Genomic DNA, 26,207 nt, shown 5'->3' on the forward strand with positions numbered 1-26,207 from the left:
AAAAAGAAAAAAAAAATATTGATGGCTTATTTGATGCTAATTCTGCAGCATGAAGGTCAAATTTTATAGGAACATATTTGATATCACTCAGAAACATGTTTTGAAGGCCTTTGTTGTAAATGCATATTTCACTGTATTCAGACAGACCGGAGCATCTGGAACCTTGCCAGTCAATCTGTGGGCCACCAGCCAGTGGCTTTGCCATCACTAGGAGGCTTGTTAGAAATGCGGAATCTGAACAAACAGGTGACCCCGATGGCAGTGGCGTGGCACACTCAACAGCATAGAGAGTCTCGTTTGTAAGAATTCTGGGGGCGCAAGTCAACAGGGTGTGTCTCGGAGAACGTCAAGGGGATTCTGTCCTTGGACTTGGTTTTCAAGGTCATTCCAAAGATGTTGTCAGGTATAGCAAACAAATGCGAAGTGAGGCTAGTGTTTCAAAACATGGATACGAGACTTGGGTCAACCAGAACGAGCGCTCACTGTACAGGACCAGGTAGAAGCCCGGGACTCAGAGGGAGTCTAACTTGACTCTCACGTCACAGACTGGGCCATTCTGTGCTGCCTATATTCTCATTTTTCTGCAAATGGAGCTTGATAAAACTGACAAAGTTAAACACGTCTCTATTTGTGTGTGTGTGTGTGTTTCCAAATTTTTTAATAGTCTTTTTTTTCAGTTTTATTTACTTATTAATTTTTTTTTTACTTTACAATACTGTATTGGTTTTGCCATAGATTGACATGAATCTGACACGGGTGTACATGTGTTCCGTATCCGAAATCCCCCTCCCACCTCCTTCCCCATTCCATCCCTCTGGGTCATCCCAGTGCACCAGACCTGAGCACCCTGTATCATGCATCAAACCTGGACTGGCGATTCATTTCACATGTGATAATTTACATGTTTCAATGCCATTCTCCCATATCATCCTGCCCTCGCCCTCTCCCACAGAGTCCAAAAGACTGTTCTATACATCTGTGTCTCTTTTGCTGTCTCACATACAGGGTTGCTGCTAAGTCACTTCAGTTGTGTCCGACTCTGTGCAAGGCTCATAGACGGCAGCCCATCAGGCTGCCCCATCCCTGGGATTCTCCAGGCAAGAACACTGGAGTGGGTTGCCATTTCCTTCTCCAATGCACGAAAGTGAAAAGTGAAAGTGAAGTCGCTCAGTCGTGTCCAACTCTTAGCGACCCCATGGACTGCAGCCTACCAGGCTCCTCTGTCCGTGGGATTTTCCAGGCAAGAGCACTGGAGTGGGGTGCCATTGCCTTCATACAGGGTAATCACTTTCTAAATTCCATATGTATGCGATAGTATACTGTATTGGTGTTTTTCTTTCTGGCTTACTTCACTCTGTATAATAGGCTCCAGTTTCATCCACCTCATTAGAACCGATTCAAATGTATTCTTTTTAGTGGTTGAGTATTGTGTATACACAATTCCATTGTGTATATGTACCACAGCTTTCTTATCCATTCATCTGCTGATGGACATCTAGGTTGCTTCCATGTCCTGGCTATTATAAACAGTGCTGCGATGAACATTGGGGTACACGTGTCTCTTTCAATTCTGGTTTCCTCAGTGTGTATGTGGAATTTCTGGGTCGTATGGTAGTTCTATTTCCAGTTTTTTAAGGAATCTCCACACTGTTCTCCATAGTGGCTGTACTAGTTTGCATTTCCACCAACAGTGTAAGAGGCTTCCCTTTTCTCCACACCCTCTCCAGCATTTATTGCTTGTAGACTTTTGGATCGCAGCCATTCTGACCTGCGTGAAAAGGTGCCTCATTGTGGTTTTGATTTGGATTTCTCTAGTAATGAGTGATGTTGAGCATCTTTTCATGTTAAACACGTCTCTAAATCTTCACCTCCAGAAATAAGAATTGATTCTATCCCAAGCTGGGCTGCATTTTGCAGAATAACTTCTTTCCTTGCTTTATTCATTGCCTAATAAATGTGGTGAAGGACTTCGGGGTGACCCTGGTAACTACTGAAGGACTTAGCAAGTGGTAGAAGTTGAGAAAATCAGAAAAATTTGCATTTTTTCATTTTCTTCATATAGTGTGATGCCAGTGAGCCTGCTACTCCCTGCAAACCAGGGAGCTTCCTTCTGCAGTGTGGAGACTTTGAGGTGTGCATCAGAATTTCGTGCATACTTACATGAAGGTTAGATGTCTTATGTGATAGATTCTGAGTCAATTATTTTTGCAGAAAGAGGAGACAAAAGGTGTCGAAGAAGATGTATTTACTTGGTATGTGTGCCCTGGTCATACACTTGAGAAATAATAACTGGGAAAAGCTACATCAATAGAAATTAATGCCCTAGGTAATTAACCACAGCTCCACAGAAGGATCTATAGGACATAAATGTCGAGGATCTACAGGAAAAATTTCTTGACATAGTTATTAAATACCAAAATGAATTATTAATCAACCTTTCCTGAAAGGCTTTTTAAAAGGAAAATGGGTTTTAACTTGCCTGGGACATTTTATTGGAATTCTTGCCAATGGCAACCAGGTAGATACAAGTCATGGTTAAGTTTCCTCATACCCTTTAGATTCTGGGATTTCATTCATGAAGCTGAAGGAGCAGGAAGACTGTGTAAATAAAAGGGAAATACGTGGGGAAGGCGCGTGGGACATCTCGTTGGCCGTGCAGCTCTGGCAGGGGTGGGTATGGCGTGGAGCTGACCTATAAAGGAGAACAGCATCTCACGGTGGTATTCCTAACAGTGACTGTCATAGGCCTTTTCCTTTCCATGGAAGGAAATAAGGAAGACAAGAGGGAAAGAGGAAGGAGGGAAGGAATAGAAAATGAAGGAAGAAAGAAAGAAACAAAGATGGGTAGAAAGTTCGACTAGTATTCTCTTTCACTGTATAGCAGACCTGTGGGCATTTGTCACCTCTCAGCTCTAGTGGTATATGTATCCAGGTTATCTGAGTTACTGTCCCCATTAACCAGGCAAGCAGACAGAGATTCATGCTCAAAATTTCATGGTGGATGGTGGTAGACTCAGCAACTGAAGGTCCGTGTGTCTGACCTCAGAGCCTATTTCCTCTGCACAGCGCCACATGGCCAAGCTCACTCCAATACTTGATTCCATTTCCAAGGATGCCTCTTCTCTCTATTTCATGAGTAAGGAAGGACAATTCCATGTGACCTTCTGCACAACCCCGTTGCCTTGTCAACCTGACTCTCTCCTCTCTCCTCACTGTCAAAGTGATCACTCTGCCGGGCTTCCAACCCCTTCCCTCCATCCTTCCTGGATGTTTCTTGTCCTTCCTCTCATTCTGTCCATCCAATACTTTATCTTCATCTACTACTCACATCTCCCTTTTCTTAAATAGGTTCTCCCCTTAAATGCCTTCTTCCAAAAAGGTCAAGGAATTATGTTCCTTGCATTCATTGTTAAATTTGTAAAAGTCATAGTTGTTTTGGGGTACAACCGTCCCCCCAAATGTTGCCTTTAGAAGCCTTTCCTTGAAAACCGTCGAGGAGCTAGAGGTCTTTTGAGCCTGAGCTGGCCATTCCTCTTGCTTCATGCCCTGCAGTAAACACTGCCCTTTCTTTCACCACAACTTGGTGTCAGGAGATTGGCTTTGCTGCACCCTGGACAAGTGAGCCCGGGTGAAGTCTGACAGCAATGGCCGAGGCTGTGGCAGTCCCTGTGGCTTTCTCCCAAAGCTCAGTCGGGAGTGTCCAAACGCCTGACAAAAGCCTCTGAGTCAATACAGCTGAATCGGATGACCTCCCCAGATGTGCTCCCCTTCCCATCCCCAGCCCTCCAGGCTGAGCGTCCCATTGTCCTGATCACTCTTTCCCCTTGTCCTCCAAGTCTGACCTTGATCTTTTCCTTTCTGGTTCAGATGCAGGTGTTTCTAATTCAGGCTTTCATTAGCTCCTATCTGGAGTTTTGTAGGAGAAGGAAATGGCAACCCACTCCAGAACTCTGGCCTGGAAAACCCCATGGAGGGAGGAGTTCTGTAATTACTCCCGTCGGACCAGGGTGCCCAGGCTTTCTGTTCTGCTGGCATCCAGGTTGATGGCTTCTCTCATGTAAGTAAGAACCATCAATGACCGTGTAACCCATCCAAACATATCATGGAGTTCACGTGACTCAACCAGCTTCCCAGAGTGTTGCTTTAAGTAGTGCTAAGAGCCAGGCCAAGAAAAAGTTATTTATGAACAAAACCGGTTGAGAAATGCCAGATTAAACAAATGTTAATAAACTATTTCTTTAGTCCAGGACTTCTCAGAGTACTGATATCTAAAATGTTTATTCACACTGAATTCCCAAGATTTAAAGATTTCCTGAATTATATGGTCGTATGCTTTTTCTGTGTGTTAGTGGGTATACGCATTTATATGACCAGAAAACATACTCTTCTGACCCAAACATTTTCTTCTATTTTTTTAAAATTATTTCTTTTAACCATCACATTTTGCATTCAATTCCTACTAACTCATAAAACCTCTATTTATATGTTCTCTTTTCCATGCAATCTTTATTATCTATTAAGAAATTATAGGTTATAAATAATGAAAAACACAACACCCTGAAATAAAAAAAATATAAATGTATTAGTTTAAGTCAAGGGTCAGCAAGCTGTAGTCCTCAGAACAAATCTGATCCTTTGCTTGTTTTTGTAAGGCCAGGAACTAAGGCTTGATTTTATATTTTTAGGTGGCTGAAAAAAATCAAAAGGAGAAATTTTGTGACTCATGAAAAGTATTTGAAAATCCCAATTTCCGTGTTCATAAATAAAGTTTTATTGAAGTCATGGAGAGGTGCATTCTTCTATTTCCTATGGCTGCTTTCCCAATACAATACCAGAATTCAGTAATTGCAATAGTACCATGTGGCATCATGGTATCTTAAGTCAGGCTGATCACGCTCAGTCACTCAGTCACGTCCAACTCTTTTTGACCACATGGAGTGTAGTCTGCTAGGCTCCTCTGTCCATGGAATTCTCCAGGCAAGAATATGGGAGTGGGCTGCCATTTCATCCTCCAGGGCATCTTCCCCACCCAGAGATCGAACCCAGGTCTCCTTCATTGCAGGCAAATTCTTTACTGCTGAGTCACCATGTGACATACAAAGCTCCAAGTATTATTATCTGGAGCATTTTAGAAAAGATTTTCCTAGCCCTGGCATAAATTGCTGAGCAGATGAGTCTAAGAGACACACAGAGTCATGCACAACTTCAGTCAGGGCTCAAGTGAGCACAGTTCAATTCAGTCACTCATTGTGTCTGACTCTTTGTGACCCCATGGACTGCAGCACACCAGGCCTCCCTGTCCATTACCAATTCCCAGAGCCCACTCAAACTCATGTCCATTGAGTGGGTGATGTCATCCAACCATCCCATCCTCTGTCATCCCCTTCGCCTCCTGCCTTCAATAAGTAAGCACAGGACTCAGTTGCTTTCTCTTTGATTCTATGATGGCTTCCTCGGGAAGACTCTCCCACATCCTAGAGATAACTGCTAGTAGATTTATAACTGCTCGTTTTTCATTTCCAATATACAAGAAATGAACGGTTTTGTCTCAGAAAAATTCTGATATTTTCTCAAATTGGTCAGCCTTGGGGAAATAACTTGCACCTTCTCCCAGCGCACCCATAAGTCAACCAACCCCTGTGTCCCCAGGGATGGGCATCATGGCTTGACCTGGGCATGTGCTCACCCCTGGAGCCCCGAGGGTGGGATCAGGCTCTCCAGCTAGTGCCAGATGTCCCGTCTAAGAGGCAAGAGAAACGGACACATGGGAGGCAGCCATCAATGTCCTTTGCTTATTATATATCAGCGATATGATAACATACCTAGAGAGAAGGGTAAAAGTATTGTTGCTTTTGAAATGTTGGTTTTTCTTTTTTTCCCTTGGTAAAAAATCTTTCATTTTGATTTCTCCAAAGCAGTTTCTGTTTGATTCAAAGACAATTGAAAATTGCATCTATATACCAACTTTCACAAAACATGAACAAGTAGAGGTATTCATGCAAAATATATTCTATGAAAAACTGATGGTTTTCATAGTTATCAAAACATGAAGTGACACAAATTATCTTTTTTTCTCAGTTGTTGTTGATCCAATCCCTAAGTCACGTCTGACTTTGTGGCCCCATGGACTGCAGCACACCACGCTTCTCTGTCCTTCACTGTCTCCCGGAGTTTGCTCAAATTCATTTCCATTGTGTCAGTGATGCTATCTAAGCATCTTATACTTCTCTCTTAGATAAGTAGTCTAATATGTTATTTTGAATTGATCCTAAAATGAAATTGATTTGATAGAATTTGATCATATAAAATCTTGATTTTAGGATTATTATTTATAAAACAACAGAAATTCTTGCAAACTCAGCATCTGGGCAATATTTTGCAATGCAAATTTTTGTGCATTTTACACTTATGACTGTGAATTTATTAAAAACAGATCTCTCCCTGCTATTTGCACATGCAAATCGAAGGAAGGAGTGTTAGTATGATTTTGTGTTTTGAGCCATCACCCTCACCGTGTACTGGCTGAAGCAATCTCATTTGATTCTGTGAGACAATATCGTCAGGTAAGTGGATGTGGCAGCCCACTGCAATATTCTTGGCTGAAAAATTCCATGGACTGGGGAGCCTGGTGGGCTACTGTCCTTGGGCTTGCAAAGAATCATGGCAGAGTGGCTGAGCAGGAGCATGCACACACACACACACACACACACACACACATTTAAGAACCAAGCTCCCTCTCTTATTCCTGAATCTCCAGTGTCTCTTCTCAGTGCCTCCACTGGGTCTCATAGCCACCAGATGCTCAGTAAAACAGTGTGTCTTATGCACATTCAAGATGTAAACTCTGAGGCCTTGAGCCGTGTCTATTATGTTAGTGTTTAGAGCTGCCACAGCCAAGTCCCTCAACTGGGTTGCCTAATCAACATAAACGCATTATCTCAGTTCTGGAGGCTGGAAATCCAAGATCAAGTGGTTGGAAGGTTGGTTTCCTCTGAGGCTATGAGGAAGGATATGCTCCAGGCTGCTCACCTGGCTCCCCATGGTTTGCTGGCAGCCTTGTCTTTCCCTGACTTGTAGAAACTTCATCTTGACCTCTGTCTTCATCTCCAGCTTGTATTCTCTCTGTATATGTCTCTGTGACCAAAATTTTTATTCTTATAAAATCACTAGTCATATTAGAATACTCCAATATGATCTCATCTAACTAGTTCTGTTCAGTCCCTCAGTCGTGTCTGACTCTTAGCCACCCCATGGACTGCAGCACGCCAGGCCTCCCTGTCCATCACCAACTCCTGGAGCTTGCTCAGACTCATGTCCATTGAGTTGGTGATGCCATCCAACCATCTCATCCTCTGTCATCCCCTTCTTGTCTAACTAATCACATCTCTAATGACTCCAAATAAGGTCACATGCTGAAGCCCTGGGAGTTAGGATTTATACATATGAATTTTGGGAATAAGGATAAAATTCAATTTATAATACCTATGAAGAACAATCACTACCCCAGAATAAACTGACTGTTATCAATTTTAAAAAATTAAAATGTTTCAGTTCCAAGGTTCTCCAAGTTTTCTGCATCTTATCTTTGTCTGGGAGATTTTCAATAGTCCTGATGCTCAGCATCATGCAATAATGATCATGCAACATGGGAGCAGGCACCAGTAGTTCTTAAAACTTCTCAAATGTATCATCAAGGTTGATGGCCAGTGGTTCATAGAGTAACCCTGTCAGCTGGAGGTACTTCTAGGCCTCATCCCTCAACAAATAATCAAAGAGACAACTGATCTCCCTAAAACAGTTCACAAAGGTTTAAGCTCAGATTTTAATAAAATCTTATTCAGCATGCCATGCTTAACATGTCGTTTGGTCTGGAATTCTGGCTCAGAGCAGACTGGAAGCACCAAAATTGGGATGCTATTAAAGGAGGCATGATGACAGGTAGGGAAATGGCAACCTGACTTGGGTTGGAGATGCTGAGGGGCCCAACAGGAGACACGGCTCTGAGCTAACTTTTTCATTGTCCTGGCTTTGAACATCAGGGGATGATTAAAGCCAGTGCAAAGGTGTCTGCCTAAAACATAGAAAAATGCATACTATAATTTTGGAGAGAAATATAAAAAAGATATGAAAGATGATATTAGTTTAGGAAAGTATTCACTTCAGTTAACTGAAGAATTGATTCACATGAAGCTTTTCATTCCTGATAATCCTGGAGGGATGTGGTATTTTAATGGAATAAATCCACTTTATTTGCAAACTTGGATACGATTTATACCATCGTGAGATCTATCTCTGATCTCACGATGGAGTGATTCGACACACATTCTGATCTTGGTGAGTGTCTCTTTGTTCTAATTCAAATTTGATGGTGTAAAACTGAAGAGGGGCATCCTTAGGTGCATGACCTTTAGGATGACTAAGCAGTGGCATTTAACTGAACATGGATAGTTGCCCTTTTTACAGCAGCTGAGCAGTGTGTTTAGCTCTTGGTAGGCACAGCTTCTCTGAAATTCTCAGGACTTTCCTGGAAGGGTCTGACAAGGCTTGGGATCAGCTGATCTTGGTGTTGGTTTGTGGAGGTCATTCATTGGGCAACACCTGCACACAGCTACTTGTGCAGCCAAGGACTCCCACGGGTAATCAACATGCAAGAGATCTGTTGAGAGCATGCGTGCACCCCAGGAGCAACCACATTCTGTATACATATATAAGCATGCGTCAGATTAGGTCAGAATGATGTTTAGTGAAAGATACCATCTGCTTTGAATACTAAGTTTGTCCTGATAACATTTTCAAATTATTCAAAGAAATGCACCATAATGATAGAAGAGCAGTGAACACTGGTGACTGAATGAACTTGAAGAATTCATAAGACAGAACTGCAGCTTGAAAATTTCAGTTCTGAGAACCCTAACATTTTTGACAGTGATTGGTAGCCCGATGCACAGTTCTAAAATAGTTTAGTGGAAACTTTTCTCTCCTTTCTAATGCCTCTAGGAGCACCAAGCTTATAAACACTATAGGGCAAAGGAATGCAAAGAAAGAAGAACTTTTTAGCTTTTTTTTCTTTTTTTCAGGTACCTGACCATGTAAGAAGGGCTTGTTTGTGTAACAACAGACAGCCCAGAATAACTAGTTAATGAGATTCAAGAGATATAAACAAACAAGCAAGCTCTACCAGTGCAGTTGGGGAAGAGTTGTCTTGATCACATGGAAAAGAGGAAAAAGATCAAGGGACTTTGCTCACCATAAGCTCAACAAGAATCCAGGGAGAGGTATATACCTTTAAAACTAACATGCAGTCCTGAGCCACTTTCTTGTAAATCTGTGACTGAAATCAAGGCAAGAAATAGCTGTCCTCTGCTCTGCATTGCTTGTTTCCTTTCTGCAAGCTTCAGGGCCTGAGAGGTCAGACTCTGGCAAGCAACTTATGTTAAAAAAAAAAAAATGACAGTCTCATGCTATCGGCTCTTGTAAAGGTGGTAGAAAGTTAAAGTGTAAGACTCTTTAGTGCCTAAGCAGAATTTCACGGTAAAATGACACTGTTACGGATTGCTTGAGGGAAAGATACTGTTACGGATTGCTTAAGGGAAAGATACTGTTACGGATCGCTTGAGGGAAAGACCCCCAAACGTGCAGGTTGTAACCGCAGGGCTGCTGCTTTCACTGCCAGCAGCTTGTGTCCGGGTTGTTGTTGTTCAGTCGCTCACTTGTGTTCAACTCTTTGCGATCCCATGGACTGCAGCACGCCAGGCCTCCCTGCCTTTCACCATCTCCTGGAGTTTGCTCAAACTCCCTTGAATCAGTGATGCCATCCAACCATCTCATCCTCTGTTGCTCCCTTCTCCTCCTGCCCTCATTCTTTCCCAGCATCAAGGTCTTTTCCAGTGAGTTGGCTTTTCACATCAGGTGGCCAAAGTATTGGAGTTTCAGTTTCAGCACCAGCTCTTTCAATGAATACTCAAGGCTGACTTCTTTTAGGACTGATTGGTTTGATGTCCTTGCAGTCCAAGGGACTCTCAAGAGCCTTTTCCAGCACCACAGTTTGAAGACATCAATTTTTCAGCACTCAGCCTTTTGTATTGTCCAGCTCTCACATCCATACATGACTACTGGAAGAGAAAAACAGTTTTCACAGTGCGGACCTTTGTAGGCAAATTGATGTTCCTGCCTGATAAGAAGACCTGACTCCTGAAGGAAGAAAAGCCCTTTGGCCCATTTTGGGATCAGTTTCATGTGAGTTTCAAAGTGTTTATTTTGATTCTCTCCTAAGTATTTTATAGCCATCAGCCCAGCTAATTTGCAACATAGTGTTCTCAATTCTACAGAAAACAAAAATGTTATGATTTCTCATTTTTTTCCCTCTGCGGTTCAAATGGATACATGACCCAGGCAGAAAGATAAAGATGTAGAGACCTACAAAATTTGTACAGAAATCTAGAACTCCAAATAACTAAAGAAACCAGTCAACCGCAGCTCGCCTCACCCCAAAGGATCATTTCCTGCCATTGTCTTTGTGGTCCTTTCTGAGGATGGAGGCTGGGGACCTGAAGGTCCAGCCACTCAGCTGGTGGCCCTGGGACCCTGCACCTCCTGCCATACAAGTGAAGAGGGGAGCTGGCACTTGCTCACCAGCTCCCTCCTTCCCTCACCTTCTTCTTTCTCCTTCTCCTTGTTTTCCTGCTCATCTGAGATCCCAGAGCCAGTGTGGGGCTTAGCACCTGCTGCTGTAATAACTGGTAGCCCTGTGTACAGCTGGCGGACCCCCTCTACAGCTCTAACACGAGGAGCTTGTCACCCACTTCAGGGCATCATTAAACTCCCACCATGCTTCTCTTGGCCTTTCAGTCCTTGACGGCCGGGGTTTAATTTCTGTGTGTGCTGTAAGCTGGATGAAATGCAGTACCTTTGCTTTGGATAACGAACTCAGATTTTTCTTAAAATTTCATTCAACACAGTCTCTGCCAGGCCCTTTGAATTCACACTGCTTGGGGACAGTCAACATCACGTCCTCCTCTGTACCCTCAGATCACCATTCCCAGGGCGTCCTCGCCCAGCACCCCTGAGCCTTCATGGATGCGCGTCCATCCGCGCGGCATACCACATCCACTGTTACATCGCCCAGATACTGTTTTAGAGGTCACATCCAAACAGACTCTGTGGATAAACCATTTCAACTCACATAATGGCCCCTAGAGGAACACAATAACACACGAGCCTTTCCCTGACAACATCGACACTCATTATAAAGAGGAGCCACTGAATTTCTAATGAAGCCCGGGAGAGAGGGAAGGTCCCTAAAAGCAGATGTTGCAAAAATAGCCTCTGCCATTAAGGCAGAAAAACAGTATGAAAATGGGAGCCACTTGAGACCAGTGAGTATTTCCATAATTTATGGAAATAGCTTTTTTTCCCTACGTTTAATGGCCATCAGGAGCTCCATTAAAAACCTGCCCTTCTCCTTCTTCCTTTATGGTCTCAAATTAGAAATCACTACATCATTCTGTGGGTTTTTTTTTTTCCCTTTTTGGTTTCAAATTCATTTAATTTATTGAAATGTGATGTTGTTCTCTTTGATTTGGGTTTGACAGACATCCCAGGATGCACAGCGAGCTCAGCAAAGCCTGGCCTGGAGTAAACACCCACTGCTGCTGGTGTTCCTGTGCCTAATAGTCATAACACAGGCTGCCTTCATCTGGGGTCTTTGCCACAGTTCTCCTTCTCCCCCTGGTGGGGGCAATCAGCAGGATCAGCAACTGCGGGATCTTTCCCCACTGACTCTTTAGCACCCCAGCTTGAAAGAGAAGCCTTGATATTCACCATGAGCCCAGGATTAATTCTTTCCTTGTGACTGCTTTGAAAGGAACACAAATACTGTGGCTGCAAAGAAGGCATCCTTCTGGGTCATACTTTTAAGGCGGATGAAATGAGTGATGGGAGAGAGGAGGCATGACCTGAGGTCTGCCCGGAAGATGCCTTGTTGTTGTTCGGTTGCTCAGTTGTATTCAACTCATTGTGAACCCATGGACTGCAGCACACCAGGCTTTGCTGCCTTTCACTATATCCCAGAGTTTGCTCAGACTCATGTCCATTGAGTCAGTGATGCCATCCAACCATCTCATCCTCTGCTGTCCCCTTCTCCTCCTGCCCTCAATCTTTCCCAGCATCAGGATCTTTTCCAATGAGTTGGCTCTTCCCATCAGTTGGCCAAAGGATTAGAGCTTCATCTTTAGCAACAGTTCTTCCAATGAATATTCAAGGTTGATTTCCTTTAGATTGACTGGTTTGATCTCCTTTCTGTTCAAGGAACTCCCAAGAGTCTTCAGTTCAGTTCAGTTCAGTCACTCAGTCGTGTCTGACTCTTTGCCACCCCATGAACTGCAGCACACCAGGCCTCCCTGTCCATCACCTACTCCCGGCGTTCATTCAAACTCACGTCCATCGAGTCGGTGATGCCATCCAGCCATCTCATCCTCTGTCGTCCCCTTTTCCTCCTGCCCCCAATCTCTCCCAGCATCAGAGTCTTTTCCAATGAGTCAACTCTTCACATGAGGTGGCCAAAGTACTGGAGTTTCAGCTTTAGCATCATTCCTTCCAAAGAAATCCCAGGGCTGATCTCCTTCAGAATGGACCGGTTGGATCTCCTTGTAGGCCAAGGGACTCTCAAGAGTCTTCTCCAACATCACAGTTCAAAAGCATCAATTCTTCAGCACTCAGCTTTCTTCACAGTCCAACTCTCACATCCATACATGACCACAGGAAAAACCATAGCCTTGACTAGACAGACCTTTGTTGGCAAAGTAATGCCTCTGCTTTTGAATATGCTATCTAGGTTGGTCATAACTTTCCTTCCAAGGAGTAAGCGTCTTTTAATTTCATGGCTGCAGTCACCATCTGCAGTGATTTTGGAGCCCAGAAAAATAAAGTCTGACACTGTTTCCACTGTTTCCCCATCTATGTCTCCAGCACCATAATATGAAAGCAACAATTCTTCAGTGCTCAACCTTCTTTATGGTTCAATTCTCACACCCATACATGACTACTGGAAAAACCATAGCTTTGGTTAAACAGACCTTTGTCAGCAAAATGATGTCTCTGCTTTTAAATATGCTGTCTAGGTTGGTCATAGCTTTTCTTCCAAGGAGCAAGCGTCTTTTAATTTCATGGCTACTCTCACCATCCTCAGTGATTTTGAAGCCCAAGAAAATAAAGTCTGTCACTGTCTCCATTTTTCCCATCTATTTACCATGAAGTGATGGAACCAGATCATCATTAGCTTTTTGTTTGCAGGGCTGCTTTGGCATTCTCATAGAGACCACAAAACCCCCAGCTAACCTGCCTCCTACGAGAGCATGACATGGACGGTGTTCCCCGAGTCTGCTGTTCACCATTCCCAGTGAAGTCACTCATGCATTTATTCACTAAATATATCCTGTCTACTGAGGCATCGGGGAAGCCAAGGCTAATGGCGCAGGCTCTCTGCTATGACGAGCCCACATCATTACGATTCTGATGACAAATGTTTTAAAGGGACACAGAAGTAACCACTGTGCCAGGGGCACCCAGAGAGAACTCCTTAGAGGACAAGGGTGTTGACTTAGACATTACGGAGTAAAGAGGGGTTGGGCAGATAGAGAAGAGGAGAAGAGCTTTCTAAAGAGATAACCAACTACTCATGGAGAATGGAGGCTCCAGACTCACTGGGGTCACCAGGGCCCAGGGTATCAGGACCCTGAGCCAAGAGGAAGGAGGTCCCACAGGATACGTGCCGGATGCATCATGACTTCCATCCTCACCCCAGTTTCATCCTCAGACAATGGGGGACCCTAGTGACCTTTCAAGTCAGGCAATGGCATGAGCAGATCTTTGCTTACAGAGCTGAACTAGGGAGCACGTGGAGATGAAGAGAAGAGATAGGTTGGAATATCGGCCCAGCCGTGAGGGCCTGGGCAAGCGTTTGGCCCTGGGCGTGGAGAGGTTCTGCCTTTGGTGGATGATGCTGAGACGGGATTCACGGAACATAGAGAGGAAAAGAGCTGTTGAGGATGTGATGCGATCCCCTGGGAGCAGTGTGGTGACACTGGTTAGGACAAGAAATATGTGTGTAGGAACAAGAAGCAGATGTGTTCTCTATGTCTCATGGCGGGTGGGGGGAGGGGGGGAGGAAGGCCTCACGTGGAAGAAACAGGCAGTCCTTTGCTGTCACGAATTACCTGGAAGTCCCTGCAGAATTATAACCATGGAGAAATGGACAGCATTCACTAGTGGGGGTGGGAAACGCAACAGACGCAACGTTGTCGACACACAAAGGGAAGCTGTCGTGAGGTGACCAGAACAGTGAAAGTATGGGAAAGAAAAGCACACACAGTGAGTAAGCTTAGGTAAGACAGGGAACAAAGTCAAGTAGATCAATTACAATATGCATGTGTACGATTTTCTCTTTTTTCAACTTTACAGGAAAGATGTCAGCATATTATAAAGACATTTCTCCATCAGAACCATCCATTGTTGTTATTTTGTCACGTTTATTTTATTATGCTCTAATATCCATAACAGTTTTCTGAACTATTTGAGGGTAAGTTATGCACAGGATGGGCCTTCCCTTGTAATTCAGCTGGTAAAGAATCTGCCTGCAACACAGGAGACACAAGTTTGATTTATGGGTCAGGAACATCTCTTGGAGAAGGGATAGGCTACCCACTCCAGTATTCTTGGGCTTCCCTGGTGGCTCAGATGGTAAAGAATCTGCCTTTATGCAGAGCCTTTAGCAAGGCAGGAGACCTGGGTTCGATCCCTGGGTTAGGACGATCCCCTTGAGGAGGGCATGGGAACCTATTTCAGTGTTCTTGCCTGGAGAATTTCCATAGACAGAAGATCCTTTTGGGCTGCAGTCTATGAGATCACAAAGAGTTGGATGTGACTGAGCGACTAAGCACAGCACAGCACAGCATTATACACAGGATCACCATTTACCCTTAAATAGTTCAGTGTGAGTTTCCTTAGAAGAAAGATATTCTCTAACATAACCACAGTAAAATGGTCAAAATCAGGAAATTCATGCCCCGTTATCTAATCGGTATTCCACATTCATATTTCATCTGTTGTCTCTATAATATAATTTATAGCAAATTGTTTCTGCAAAGGATCCAATTTGGGATCACACATTTCATTCAGTTGTCATATATAATCAATCACCCCCAATCTGGAAGAACTCCCCAACCTTTCTTTGACTTTCAAGACATTGCCATTTTTAAGGAATTCAGGCCAGCTCTTTTGCAGAGTCACCTTCAGCTTGGATTTGCTTAACATTTTCCCATCGGTAGATTTAGCTTGTGTATTTTTGCAGCAGCATTGCAGAAGTGATGTTGAGTCCTTCTCTGTGTATCATGTCAGTAGCCACAGGATGTCCTTTGTCTCTTCGTTTGTAAAAATATCTTTGATAATTTCATTAAAGTGGTGCCAACCAGGTTGTTCCAACAGAAAGTTATTCTTTTCCCACTTATAATTAGTCAATTTTTGGAGAGATGCTTTGAGGCCAGGAACATATCCTGTTCTTTGTCACACTCTTACCCACTGACTGATATTAGCAACCAATGATGTTGGGAGTGGGAACAAGAGACAAGAAGGCTTTTGTTGTTGTTCAGTCACTAAGTTGTTTGACTTTTTGCAACCTCATGGACTGAAGCATGTCGGACTCCTCTGTCCTCCACTATCTCTCGGGGTTTGCTCAAATTCATGTTCATTGAGTCAGTGATGGTATCCAACCATCTCATCCTCTGCTGCCCTCTTCTCCCTTTGCTTTCAATCTTTCCCAGCATCGGGGTCTTTTCCAATGAGTCAATTCTTCGCATCAGGTGGCCAAAGTACTGGAGTTTCAGCTTCAGCATCAGTCCTTCCAAGAATATTCAGGACTGATTTCCTTTAGAACTGACTGATTGGATCTCTTTGCAGTCCAAGGGACTCTCAAGAGTCTTCTCCAATACCACAGTTTGAAAGCATCAATTCTTCAGTGCTCAGCCTACTTTATGATCTACCTTTCACATCTGTACATGACCACTGGATAAATCATAGCTTTGACTACATGGACCTTCGTTGGAAAAGTGATTTCTTTGCTTTTTAATATGCTGTCTAGGTTTGTCACAGCTTTCCTTCCAAGGAGCAAGCGTCTTTTAATTTCATGACTGCAGTCACCATTTGCAGTGCAGAGCAACATCAAACAGGGCAGGATCTAATACTGAAAACTCTAAACAATGTAGACAAATATTATAACAAGAGCGAAAGTCCCCATTTGTGAATAAGATGCATCAGTAATAAATCTTAATACTCCAATCAACTTAGCATAGAGAAAAACTAGAAGTATAAACATAATAACATGATGAAAGACTGTTATAAACATCACTTGATCAGATATTTCTCCTAAGAAAATAATAACATAAATTTAAAAAGTTAATTAAAATACACAAGCATGTAAGTATGTACAGAGAAATGTACTTTCTTTAGAGAGTGCTTTGTACGTGTATATATGGATTATTTACAAAAGTTGGTATATACTTAGCAACAAAAGGCATAGCCCATTTTTAAAAGTAGAGGCATTTTTAGATCATAATCTCTGATTATGAGCTAAAAAAATTCAGAAATAAGTGATAAAAGATAAGAAAGAAAACTTCTTTCAGATATTGAGAACATTTTGTTAGATGACTGATAAAGAGAAAATTAAAATTAAAATTATTTTGAAAGCACTAAATAAGAGCATTTTATACCAAAAACTTATGGTGTGAAATAAATGCTATATATAATGATTGCTAACATTACTCAAGAAGAGAAGCTATATAAAAAATACTTGTGTTCACCCCCCAAATACAAAGAATCAAAGAGAAATAGATTAAAAAAAATGTAAAATAACGAAAACAAATAACTGAAATGAAGTAATAAATCCTAATCTGGTTTTTAAAAAGTCAATATGATAGATAAAGCTTTCACAAGCTTCATTAAACACGTTACTGGAATTGTAAACATGAGCCCATCAGGGAAACACAGTCATCACACAAAATGCACGAGCAAGGAGGCTGGGCAGCTAAAGACACGTCATCTCAAAGCATCTCTCTCCTCTCAGATTACCTAAGAAATTATCCCATACTTTTTAGATAACTTGACTGAAAAAGGACGTAATCACAGTGCAGGCTAGATAAACCTCTGTTTCAAAGGCAGTGTGGGGAATCTTTGTATTGAACAAACTTCCTCTCCTTGCGTTTAGTTTTAAAAGATTCAACCCCACCCTCTCGTCTCTCCATACCTCCCCCGTGTAGTTCATGCATCCACCCATGCCCTCCTTTCCTTTCTTGGCCGACATTTCACAGACAAGTCAGGTGGGGTGGACAGAGACGGGACACATTTCTTTTTCAGTGAATCCATTCCAGTGTTCTGAGCCCTGGTTTTAGGGCTGCTTGCAAGAACTGAGATGTGACATTTCCATGATACTATCATATAAGGAACCTCTAAAATATACCTCATGAATGGCTGTCTTGCTTTCACTTAACACAGACATTTATTTTTGTGACTTTCTTTGTGACATTCACTTACATGTGAATTGTAAGAAATGAACCCATCACAACCTTCCCATTTCTGTATTCAAAATACAGGGATCTCACCAGACTGGATCTTGTAGACACCACCAGGAACCAGACCGGCACTGAGATGTGGACGGCACACCTGCCCAGGTGAGGGAGTAGAGCTGTTTTGTGCCCTGGGCATCTGGCTTGGAGTCTTTTCTGAGTCACAGTTTCAGGAACTTAAAAGGTACAAAGTGCTGTGGTTAAACCACAGGCTCAGGAACAGGATTGTTTGGGTTTGAATTCTGGCTTTATTACTCATGAGTTGCTTAACTTTAGTCAAATTAATTTTTGTTTCTGTGCTTCAGCTTTCCATCTGCAAAAAGGTAATAATACTGTTTTTCTTACGGTTTCCTCATATGGGGATTAAGCAGGATATTACGTAAAGTGCTGGAGAACATTGGCTGACACACAAGAAATGCTAGGTTTAGCTATAATTATTTCAAGCTAGATCAATAGAACTTTCGGGAAGAATTATTTCAACTTTTTGCACATTTTATTTCATTTTTGTGATGAAAAATAAGGAAAACACTGGGCATGAATAAATCAGGACTTTTCTTATGAAGATTGGTATGAAGTGTGGGTTTGGGAAACTCAACTTCCAGTAATAATAGTGTGAAAAGGTTGAGAAACTCCCCCCTGCAGAAAAAAAAGAACAAAACTGATTAAAATGTTAAAAATGACAATTTCAGGATATGAGAAATGACCAAAAGTAGACAACAGCATGAGGCATATTTTCTCATGAAAAAGTGCGACTGCATCAAATTAGAAAGTCACTGCACAGCGTTCTTGTCTGTGGATGCCTCCATTCACATCTGGCGGCAAAACGCAGGATGCTCTGCCTCCTGGGGGGACAGATTCAGTGTGAGGTAGAGGCTGAGCAGCTACAAATTTAGGTGGAGATATTTGAAGCAAGAAATCAATAGATGATTGAACAAACTCACCACATACCCGTAGACGGCTGCTAAATTATGCATGCAGGTGGGAAACGAAAAGAGACTCATAGGTTTGTGCTGCTTTGAATGCCGTCTTCACCCACACAGAGCTGCAAAGTGAAAGTGAAAGTCACTCAGTCGTGTCTGACTCTTTGTTACCCTCTGGTCTATACAGTCCATGGAATTCTCCAGGCCAGAATACTGGAGTGGGTAGCCTTTCCCTTCTCCAGGGGATCTTCCCAACCCAGGGATCAAGCCCAGGTCCCCCGCATTGCAGGCAGATTCTTTACCAGCTGAGCCACAAGGGAAGCCCAAGAATACTGGAGTGGGTAGCCTGTCCCTTCTCCAGGGGATCTTCCCTACCCAGGAATCAAACCAGGGTCTCCTGCATTGCAGGCAGATCCTTTACCAACTGAGCTCCTAGGGAAGCCCAAGCCAATCACAAAAATTCCGCTAGTTTAGTGAAGAGTGTAGCAAATTATTATCTGACCACTAGACTACTCAAGTACGAGAGAGACCCATGTGGTCCCAGCTTAAAATATAAATGAGCAGAAGCAACATAGGATCCATGATCTATGAGGATAGATAGAAATCTATAAGGAAAGATTGCACAAAAAGAAGAGCAAATATCACTTATTAACGCATGTATGTAGAATCTAGAAAAATGGCACAGATGAATTTATTTTCAAAGCAGAACTAGACACAGATATAGAGAACAAACATATGAACATCAAAGAGGGGGATGGGGACGTGGAATGAACTGGGAGATTGGGACTGACATATATACATTACCATGTATAAACAGATAGCTAACGAGAACCTCCAGTATAGCACAGGGAACTCTACTCAACACTGTGATAACCTAAATGGGAAGGAAATCCAAAAAAGAGGAGATATGTGTATACCTATGGCTAATTCACTCTACTGTACAGCAGAAAATACACAACATTGTAAAGCAACTGTACTCCAGTATTTTTTTTTTTTTAAGAGGAAATCTGTAAGTATAGATGTCACAGTTTACATTTAGGTAAATCAATTGCCTGTGAAAACAAAATGTCAAAAACCTTCAGAAAGACAAGACAGAATCTAGAACTCTACAAAAGCGTCCCTACAAGGTCCAGTTTTCAAGCTAAAATGACTGCACATTCAGAGAAAGAGGAAGGTTTACCATATCTTAAGGAAAACTGTCAGTAAAAACAGACCACAAACATATTCAGACACTGGATTCAGCAGGCAGAAATTTGTAAGTAGTTATTGAACATATTTTCTAGTATTTAAAAAATGTGCAGGGACTGTCCTGGTGTTCCAGTGGTTAAGAGTTCACCTCCCAACGCAGGGAACACGGGTTCAATCCCTGGTCAGGGAACTAAGGTTCTGCCTGCCCTGGGGCCCTGAGCACTGCAGTGAAGATCCCACATGCCACAGCTAAGAACTCACACAACCAAAAATACATGGATGTTTTTTACATTATTAAACAACGTACAAAGAATGAAGGAAAATGTGTGAGTAATACAGAAATAAATAATGGACTTTCAACACACAAGTGGAAACAATAAGAAATAATCAAATGGAGGTTTCAGACTGAAAAGTGAAATTACTCAATGGAAATTTAGGTCAAATAACAGATTCAAGACGACAGAAGAAAGAAATCACGAACTAGAAGGCAGAACAATGGAAATCACCCAACACGAAAACAAAGGATACATGTAAGTGAGATATGTTTTCAGAGATCTCTGAGACATTAGCAGAAGTTCAACATGTATGTAATTGGAGTCTCAGGAGAAGAGAGAGGAGAGAAAGAGGCTGAAAAGTTGTTTTAAAAACTAACAGATGAGAATCTTCAAATTTGGTTACTATCTAACTTACAGATCTAAGGATGTTAGTGAACCTAAAATAAAATAAATGCAAAGAATATAAAACCTAGAAACACAACAGGCAAAATACTGAATGATAAAGAGAAAATCGTTAAATTGTCAAGAGAACACCGGCTCCTTACACACAGTGGGACACTATAGTTAATGTGTGACTTCTCACTAGAGACAGTGGAGTCAAGAAGACATTGGCATGGCATGACTCACAATGCTGAAAGAAGGAAAAAATAACTCATTGAGTAACAATGCAATGCCCAGCAAAATGATTCTTGGAAAAAAAAAAAAAAGACCGTCAGGAAATTAGTAACAGAGAATATTTATTCTAACTGGATTGTCCTAGAAGAAATGCTTATTAGTCTTTTAAACTGAGGGAAAATGTCACAGAGGCTATCTCAGATATGAAAGATAGGCCAAAATACACCAGGAAGAGTAAATATTTCTTTCTTAAAAAACTGAAAGTTTCTCAGTCACGTCTGACTCTTTGTGACCCCATGGACTGTAGCCCGCCAGGCTCCTCTCTCCATGGAATTCTCCAGGCAAGAATACTGGAGTGGGTAGCCATGCCTTTCTCCAGGGGATCTTCCCCACCCAGGCGTCGAACCTGTGTTTCTTGCATTTCCTACATTGGCAGGCGGATTCTTTACCACTGCTGCTGCTAAGTCACTTCAGTCGTATCCGACTCTGCGACCCCACAGACGGCAGCCCACCAGGCTCTCCGTCCCTAGGATTCTCCAGGCAAGAACACTGGAGTGGGCTGCCATTTCCTTCTCCAATGCATGAAAGTGAAAAGTGAAAGTGAAGTCACTCAGTCGTGTCCGACTCCTAGCGACCCCATGGACTGCAGCCTACCAGGCCCCTCCGCCCATGGGATTTTCCAGGCAAGAGTACTGGAGTGGGGCGCCATTGCCTTCTCCGGCTCTAGCGCCACCAAATATTAAGCAAACATTAAAAAAGTTTTTACTTTTTCACTTAATTTCTTTAAAAGACATATGTCTATTTGTAGCAAAATTGTGGCACGGTAGAATAGGCCCTCTGTGAGTTTCCTATCTATGAGTTCTGACATAAATCAAAAAACATTACAGAAATTTCCAAAAAGTAAAGTTTGAGTTTTCACTGTACCTGGTAACTATTTACATAGCATTTACATTGTATTTGCAACTCTTTACATAGTGTTTACATAGTACTGGGTGTTAAATGTAATCTAGAGATAATGTAAAGTATATGGGAAGATGTGTATAGGTTATATGCAAAACTATGCCATTTTATATAAAGGGCTTGAGTATTCTCTAATTTTGTTATCCGTGGAGGGGTACTAGAGCCAGTCCTTAAAGGATTCCAGGGGACAACTGTACTTTTGGAATTATAATGTAAAGGCATGAAATATGTACAACAAGAAAGAAAGGTTGTAATGGAGATACAATGTTGCTAAATTTCTATATTTTACCAGAAGTAAGTAAATATTAACCTGAAGTAGACTTTGCAAAGTTAAAGGTTTACATAATAATACCTACAACAACCACTGGAAAACATAAACAGAAATATAGCTAAAAAGTAAAAAGAGAAAATATGCACTAAAATATTTGTTTAAAATGAAAGAAATTAGTAATAGGGACAGAGGATCAAAAATAGGATAAGAGATGAATTGATAAGAAACATTAGCATCAAGGCAGACATCAATTCATTCATGTCAAAACTACACTAGATGTGAATGGCATAAACAATTGACTGAAGTTTTCAACTTTTCAAGCTTCATGAGTAGGCAAGGGACAGTTAGATATTGCCTGAGAGAGAAGCACTTTAAACTCAAGGACAGAGCTAGGATGAATGGGAAGGATGGAAAAATATACCTTGCAAACTCTAAGGGGAAATTGAATGGTTATTTAAATGTCAGACAAAACCTTAAGGCAAACTAGAGAAAAAAAGAGAAAACATGGTGATGGAAGGGAAACTGGAGAAGGAACAAATAAAATTACAAATGTTTATGCACATAATATATTAAGCAAGAATGGCAAAATCGAAAGAAAACTAGAAATATCAGCCATTATGTGTGGAGATTGTATACGCGTCTCTCAGTAACTAATGAAGCAAATCCTTAAGTATACAGGAGATAGAACAGCACTTCCATTTGACTTGGTTTGGTGAACAGCTCCAAAACACTGTACCTCCAAACAGCTGTGTCTACACACTTTTCAAGTTCAAATGGAACTGTCCCTAGAATAGTCCTTTCGCTGGGCCACTCACCAAGACTCAGTGAACTGATCTATGTATCTTTGCCAATACTTTATGCCAATACTTTATTCTTTGATTTATACTACGAGTTCATAGCCAACCATGGAATCAGGCAAGTCCATTACCTTTGTTCTTTTATTTTCAAATGATTTTGTTATTCTAGGAATTTTGCATTTCCATGTGCATTTTAAATCAGTTTATCACTTTCTGTAAAATTCCTGCTTGGGTTTTGACAGGGATTATCTTGCAGTTACACATCAATTTGGAAACAATTCCCATACTGGCAATAGTGAGTCTTCTAATCAAACAATTTAACACGTCTTTATTTATTCATTTCTGTTACCAGTTTTGTAATTTTAATGAAGAGGTTTTGCACACCTTTTGTTGTATTTATCCTTAGTTATTTTTTGCTATGGTAAATATAATTTTTTAACTTCAATTTTGTTTTGTTTTTAAGAAGTAGAATTGTTTTATATATTAACCTTGTATCAGCAATCTTGCTAAACTCTATTTCTTTTAGTAGCTTTCTTTTATTCTTCAGAAGTTTTCAGAGAATTTTTTTATACCTTCCCAACTTTGTGTGTTTCTTTCTACTTCCTTGCCTTGTTATGCAAGCTAGTACTTTCTCATTGAGCTGGGCAGAGAAAGTAAAGGCACATTAGGATGAATTTGGGGATTTCTAAGCACCTCAAAAATATAAGTAAAATAATAGCTTTGGAGAGTCCCTTGGACTGCAAGGAGACCCAACCAGTCAATCCTAAAGAAAATCAACCCTGAAAATTCATTGGAAGGACTGATGCTGAAGCTGAAATTCCAATAATTTGGTCACTCTGTGTGAAGAGCCAACTCATGGGAAAACACTCTAATGCTGGGAAAGAATGAAGGCAAAAGGAGAAGGGGGTGACTTGAGATGGTTAGAAAGCATCACTGAGTCAGTGGACATGAGTTTGAGCAAACTCCGGGAGATGATGAAAGACAGGGGAGCCTGGTGTGCTGTGGTCCATGGGTCGCAAAGAGTCGGACACAGCCAAGCGACTGAACAACAACAAGAGCAGCTTTTCAGAAAATTAGTAAACTGAGGGACGCAAGGGGCACTGCTTGTTTTATAAATAGGCAGCCAAACATTAAGCTTATGTTGATTTTACTTGCAAAATGAATTGAAGTTTCAATATAATATGCAAATTGAAAATACAGGTAGTCAAGAGGGATTATATCTGTATGTTTTCATCACATAATGAAACACTTTTAAATCCTTCCTAATGAATTTACTCCTACTTGTGTTAAATTTAAGTATATTGCCATTGAATTTCAATTTTATAATTTAGTTTGTGCTGTCAGTAGTGTATGGAACCAGAAAGGGAGTGCGTCTTGCCAGAAGAAGAGAAGGAACAGGGGCTGGGAAGATGAGGAGGAAGTTTGCTGCCTGATCCAAAAGGCACTGTTTCCATTTGCTTTCAGGTTCACCTTTGAAAAGCAGTGACACATGACTTGTGTTGGTGATAGAAATCAAGGACGCTTCTGGATGCAGGGTCTGAGCAGTTTGACTCACCTTAACCATGCCTGCCTGTCTCCAGCTAAAGTCTTTTATATCTTGTAGCTTTCATGTTGACAAAGCCCAGACTAAGGCAGGTGGGAGAAGGCAGGTGGGCAAACCCAGGAGTTTGGAGTGATAGGGATAGGGTTGTGGGTGGATTGTAGAGGGCAGTGTGCTTTTCATCTCTGAACTGGCCAGGAGAAGGTCTCAGCAGCCACCATGTTGGGTCCTCTGAGTCGGATAGAGCCAGAGGGGAAGGCCGGTCATCATCCTTCTTCCCATTTCCTGCTGGAGAGCTTTCTAGGCTGCTCTCATGTTTTCTGGGACAATGTGTCTTAGAGCAGCTCGTCCAGCATCTGGTGGGTTGTCAAACCTGGGAAAGGAAACCGGTTCCAACGGCAGCTTCTCAGCTCATCTCATGCTGTTTCTTCCTGCATCAGGCTCCGCACGTTCCTTTAGTCCCTTAGCCTGAGTTTCAGCAGCTGTGATGGTGGGAAGCATAAAAAATGGAAAGTCAAGAGGAGGGATTATGGGAGTGTAAAAGCCACATCTGTGATTATAAATGCAGAAAAGAGCAATTGTCAACACTGATCTGTCCTTGATGAGACTCCAAAGGGGCTTTCTCTTTGTAGAAAACCCCTCTCTGTCGTGTTATAAGCCAACTTTGGGCTGCAGCGTGGCAGTGATTCTTGCAAACCTCCAGCTTCCACAGTCTGCTCCTAGGAGCCAGGAGTAGACTAGTATGATGGGAGGAGAGGGGAGAGGTAGAGCAGTGACTGAGATTTGCTTATTAAATTTTGTTTCCCAGGGAGTGGACTTCAGGGGGATGGGGCACTTGAAAGGACCAGGAATGCTGAAGGTTTTCAATAGTAGTATTTATGTTTTGTTTTTTTTTTTAATTTTCAGGAATGTGTTGTTGTTCAGTCATTCAGTCGTGTCTGACTCTGAGATCCTGTGGACTGCAGCACACCAGGCTTCCCTGTCCTTCACCATCTCCTGGAGCTCGCTCAAGCTCATGTCCATCAAATCGATGATGCCATCCAACCATCTCATCCTCTGTCGTCCCCTTCTCCTCCCGCCTTCAATCTTTCCCAGCATTAGGGTCTTTTCCAATGAGTTGACTCTTTTCATCAGGTGGCCAAAGGACTGGACCTTCAGCTTCAGCATCAGTCCTTCTAATGAATATTCAGGATTGATTTCCTTTGCAGTCCAGGGGAGCCTCAAGAGTCTTCTCCAACACCACAGTTCAATAGCATCAGTTCTTCTGCATTCAGCCTTCTTTATGGTCCAGCTCTCACATCCATATATGACCGCTGGAAAAACCATAGCTTTGACTAGACAGACCTTTGTGGGCAAAGCAATGTAGTTAGCTTCATCAATAAGCTAGATTGTTTTCTTCTTATTGTTTTTTTCCTTTCTGAACACCCATCTGGGAATTATTAGCTCCAAATTTAATTTGCACAGGTGGAATTGTAATGGAAGCAATCTGTCTTGTTTGCTCATTTCCTCAATCTTATTTTTTAAATCATTTTTTGGCTTCATTGTACAGCAAGTGGGATCTTAGCTCCCTGACCGGAGATCAACACTGTGCCCCTTGGCTTGGAAGCATGGTGTCTTAACCACTGGACCATAGGGTCCTTTTCTCAATTTTAAATGCTTTTTTCAAGGAAGCCATCTATTTTTTTTAGCAAAACCTTTGTAAGCCCTTTCAGAGCGGAAGGGCACCTGCAGGACCAGTGGAGGTGGGAGTGGTCCAGTGTGCCTCTGGTGTTTTTCAGGAGGGTTTGGGGAGGGGCTGTTACCCCTCCTTCTTCCACACAAGAACCTGGGGAGAGGAGACGGGAGGAGGGGAGGAGCTGGCCTATGCAATGGGTCCGTCATCCTGAGGCCCTGGGAGCTGCCATCTCGCTCTCCTTCCCACCCATTGGACCCTGGGGATACTGGTGGAGAGATATATTGGGCACAGGATCTGAGATGCCACTTAGCATGCGAGTTCCTGGAGTCTCGGGGCATGAACTGCGCTGCCCAG

The sequence above is a fragment of the Bos javanicus genome, chromosome 20, assembly GCF_032452875.1.
Source record: "Bos javanicus breed banteng chromosome 20, ARS-OSU_banteng_1.0, whole genome shotgun sequence".
Classification (NCBI taxonomy): Eukaryota; Metazoa; Chordata; class Mammalia; order Artiodactyla; family Bovidae; genus Bos; species Bos javanicus.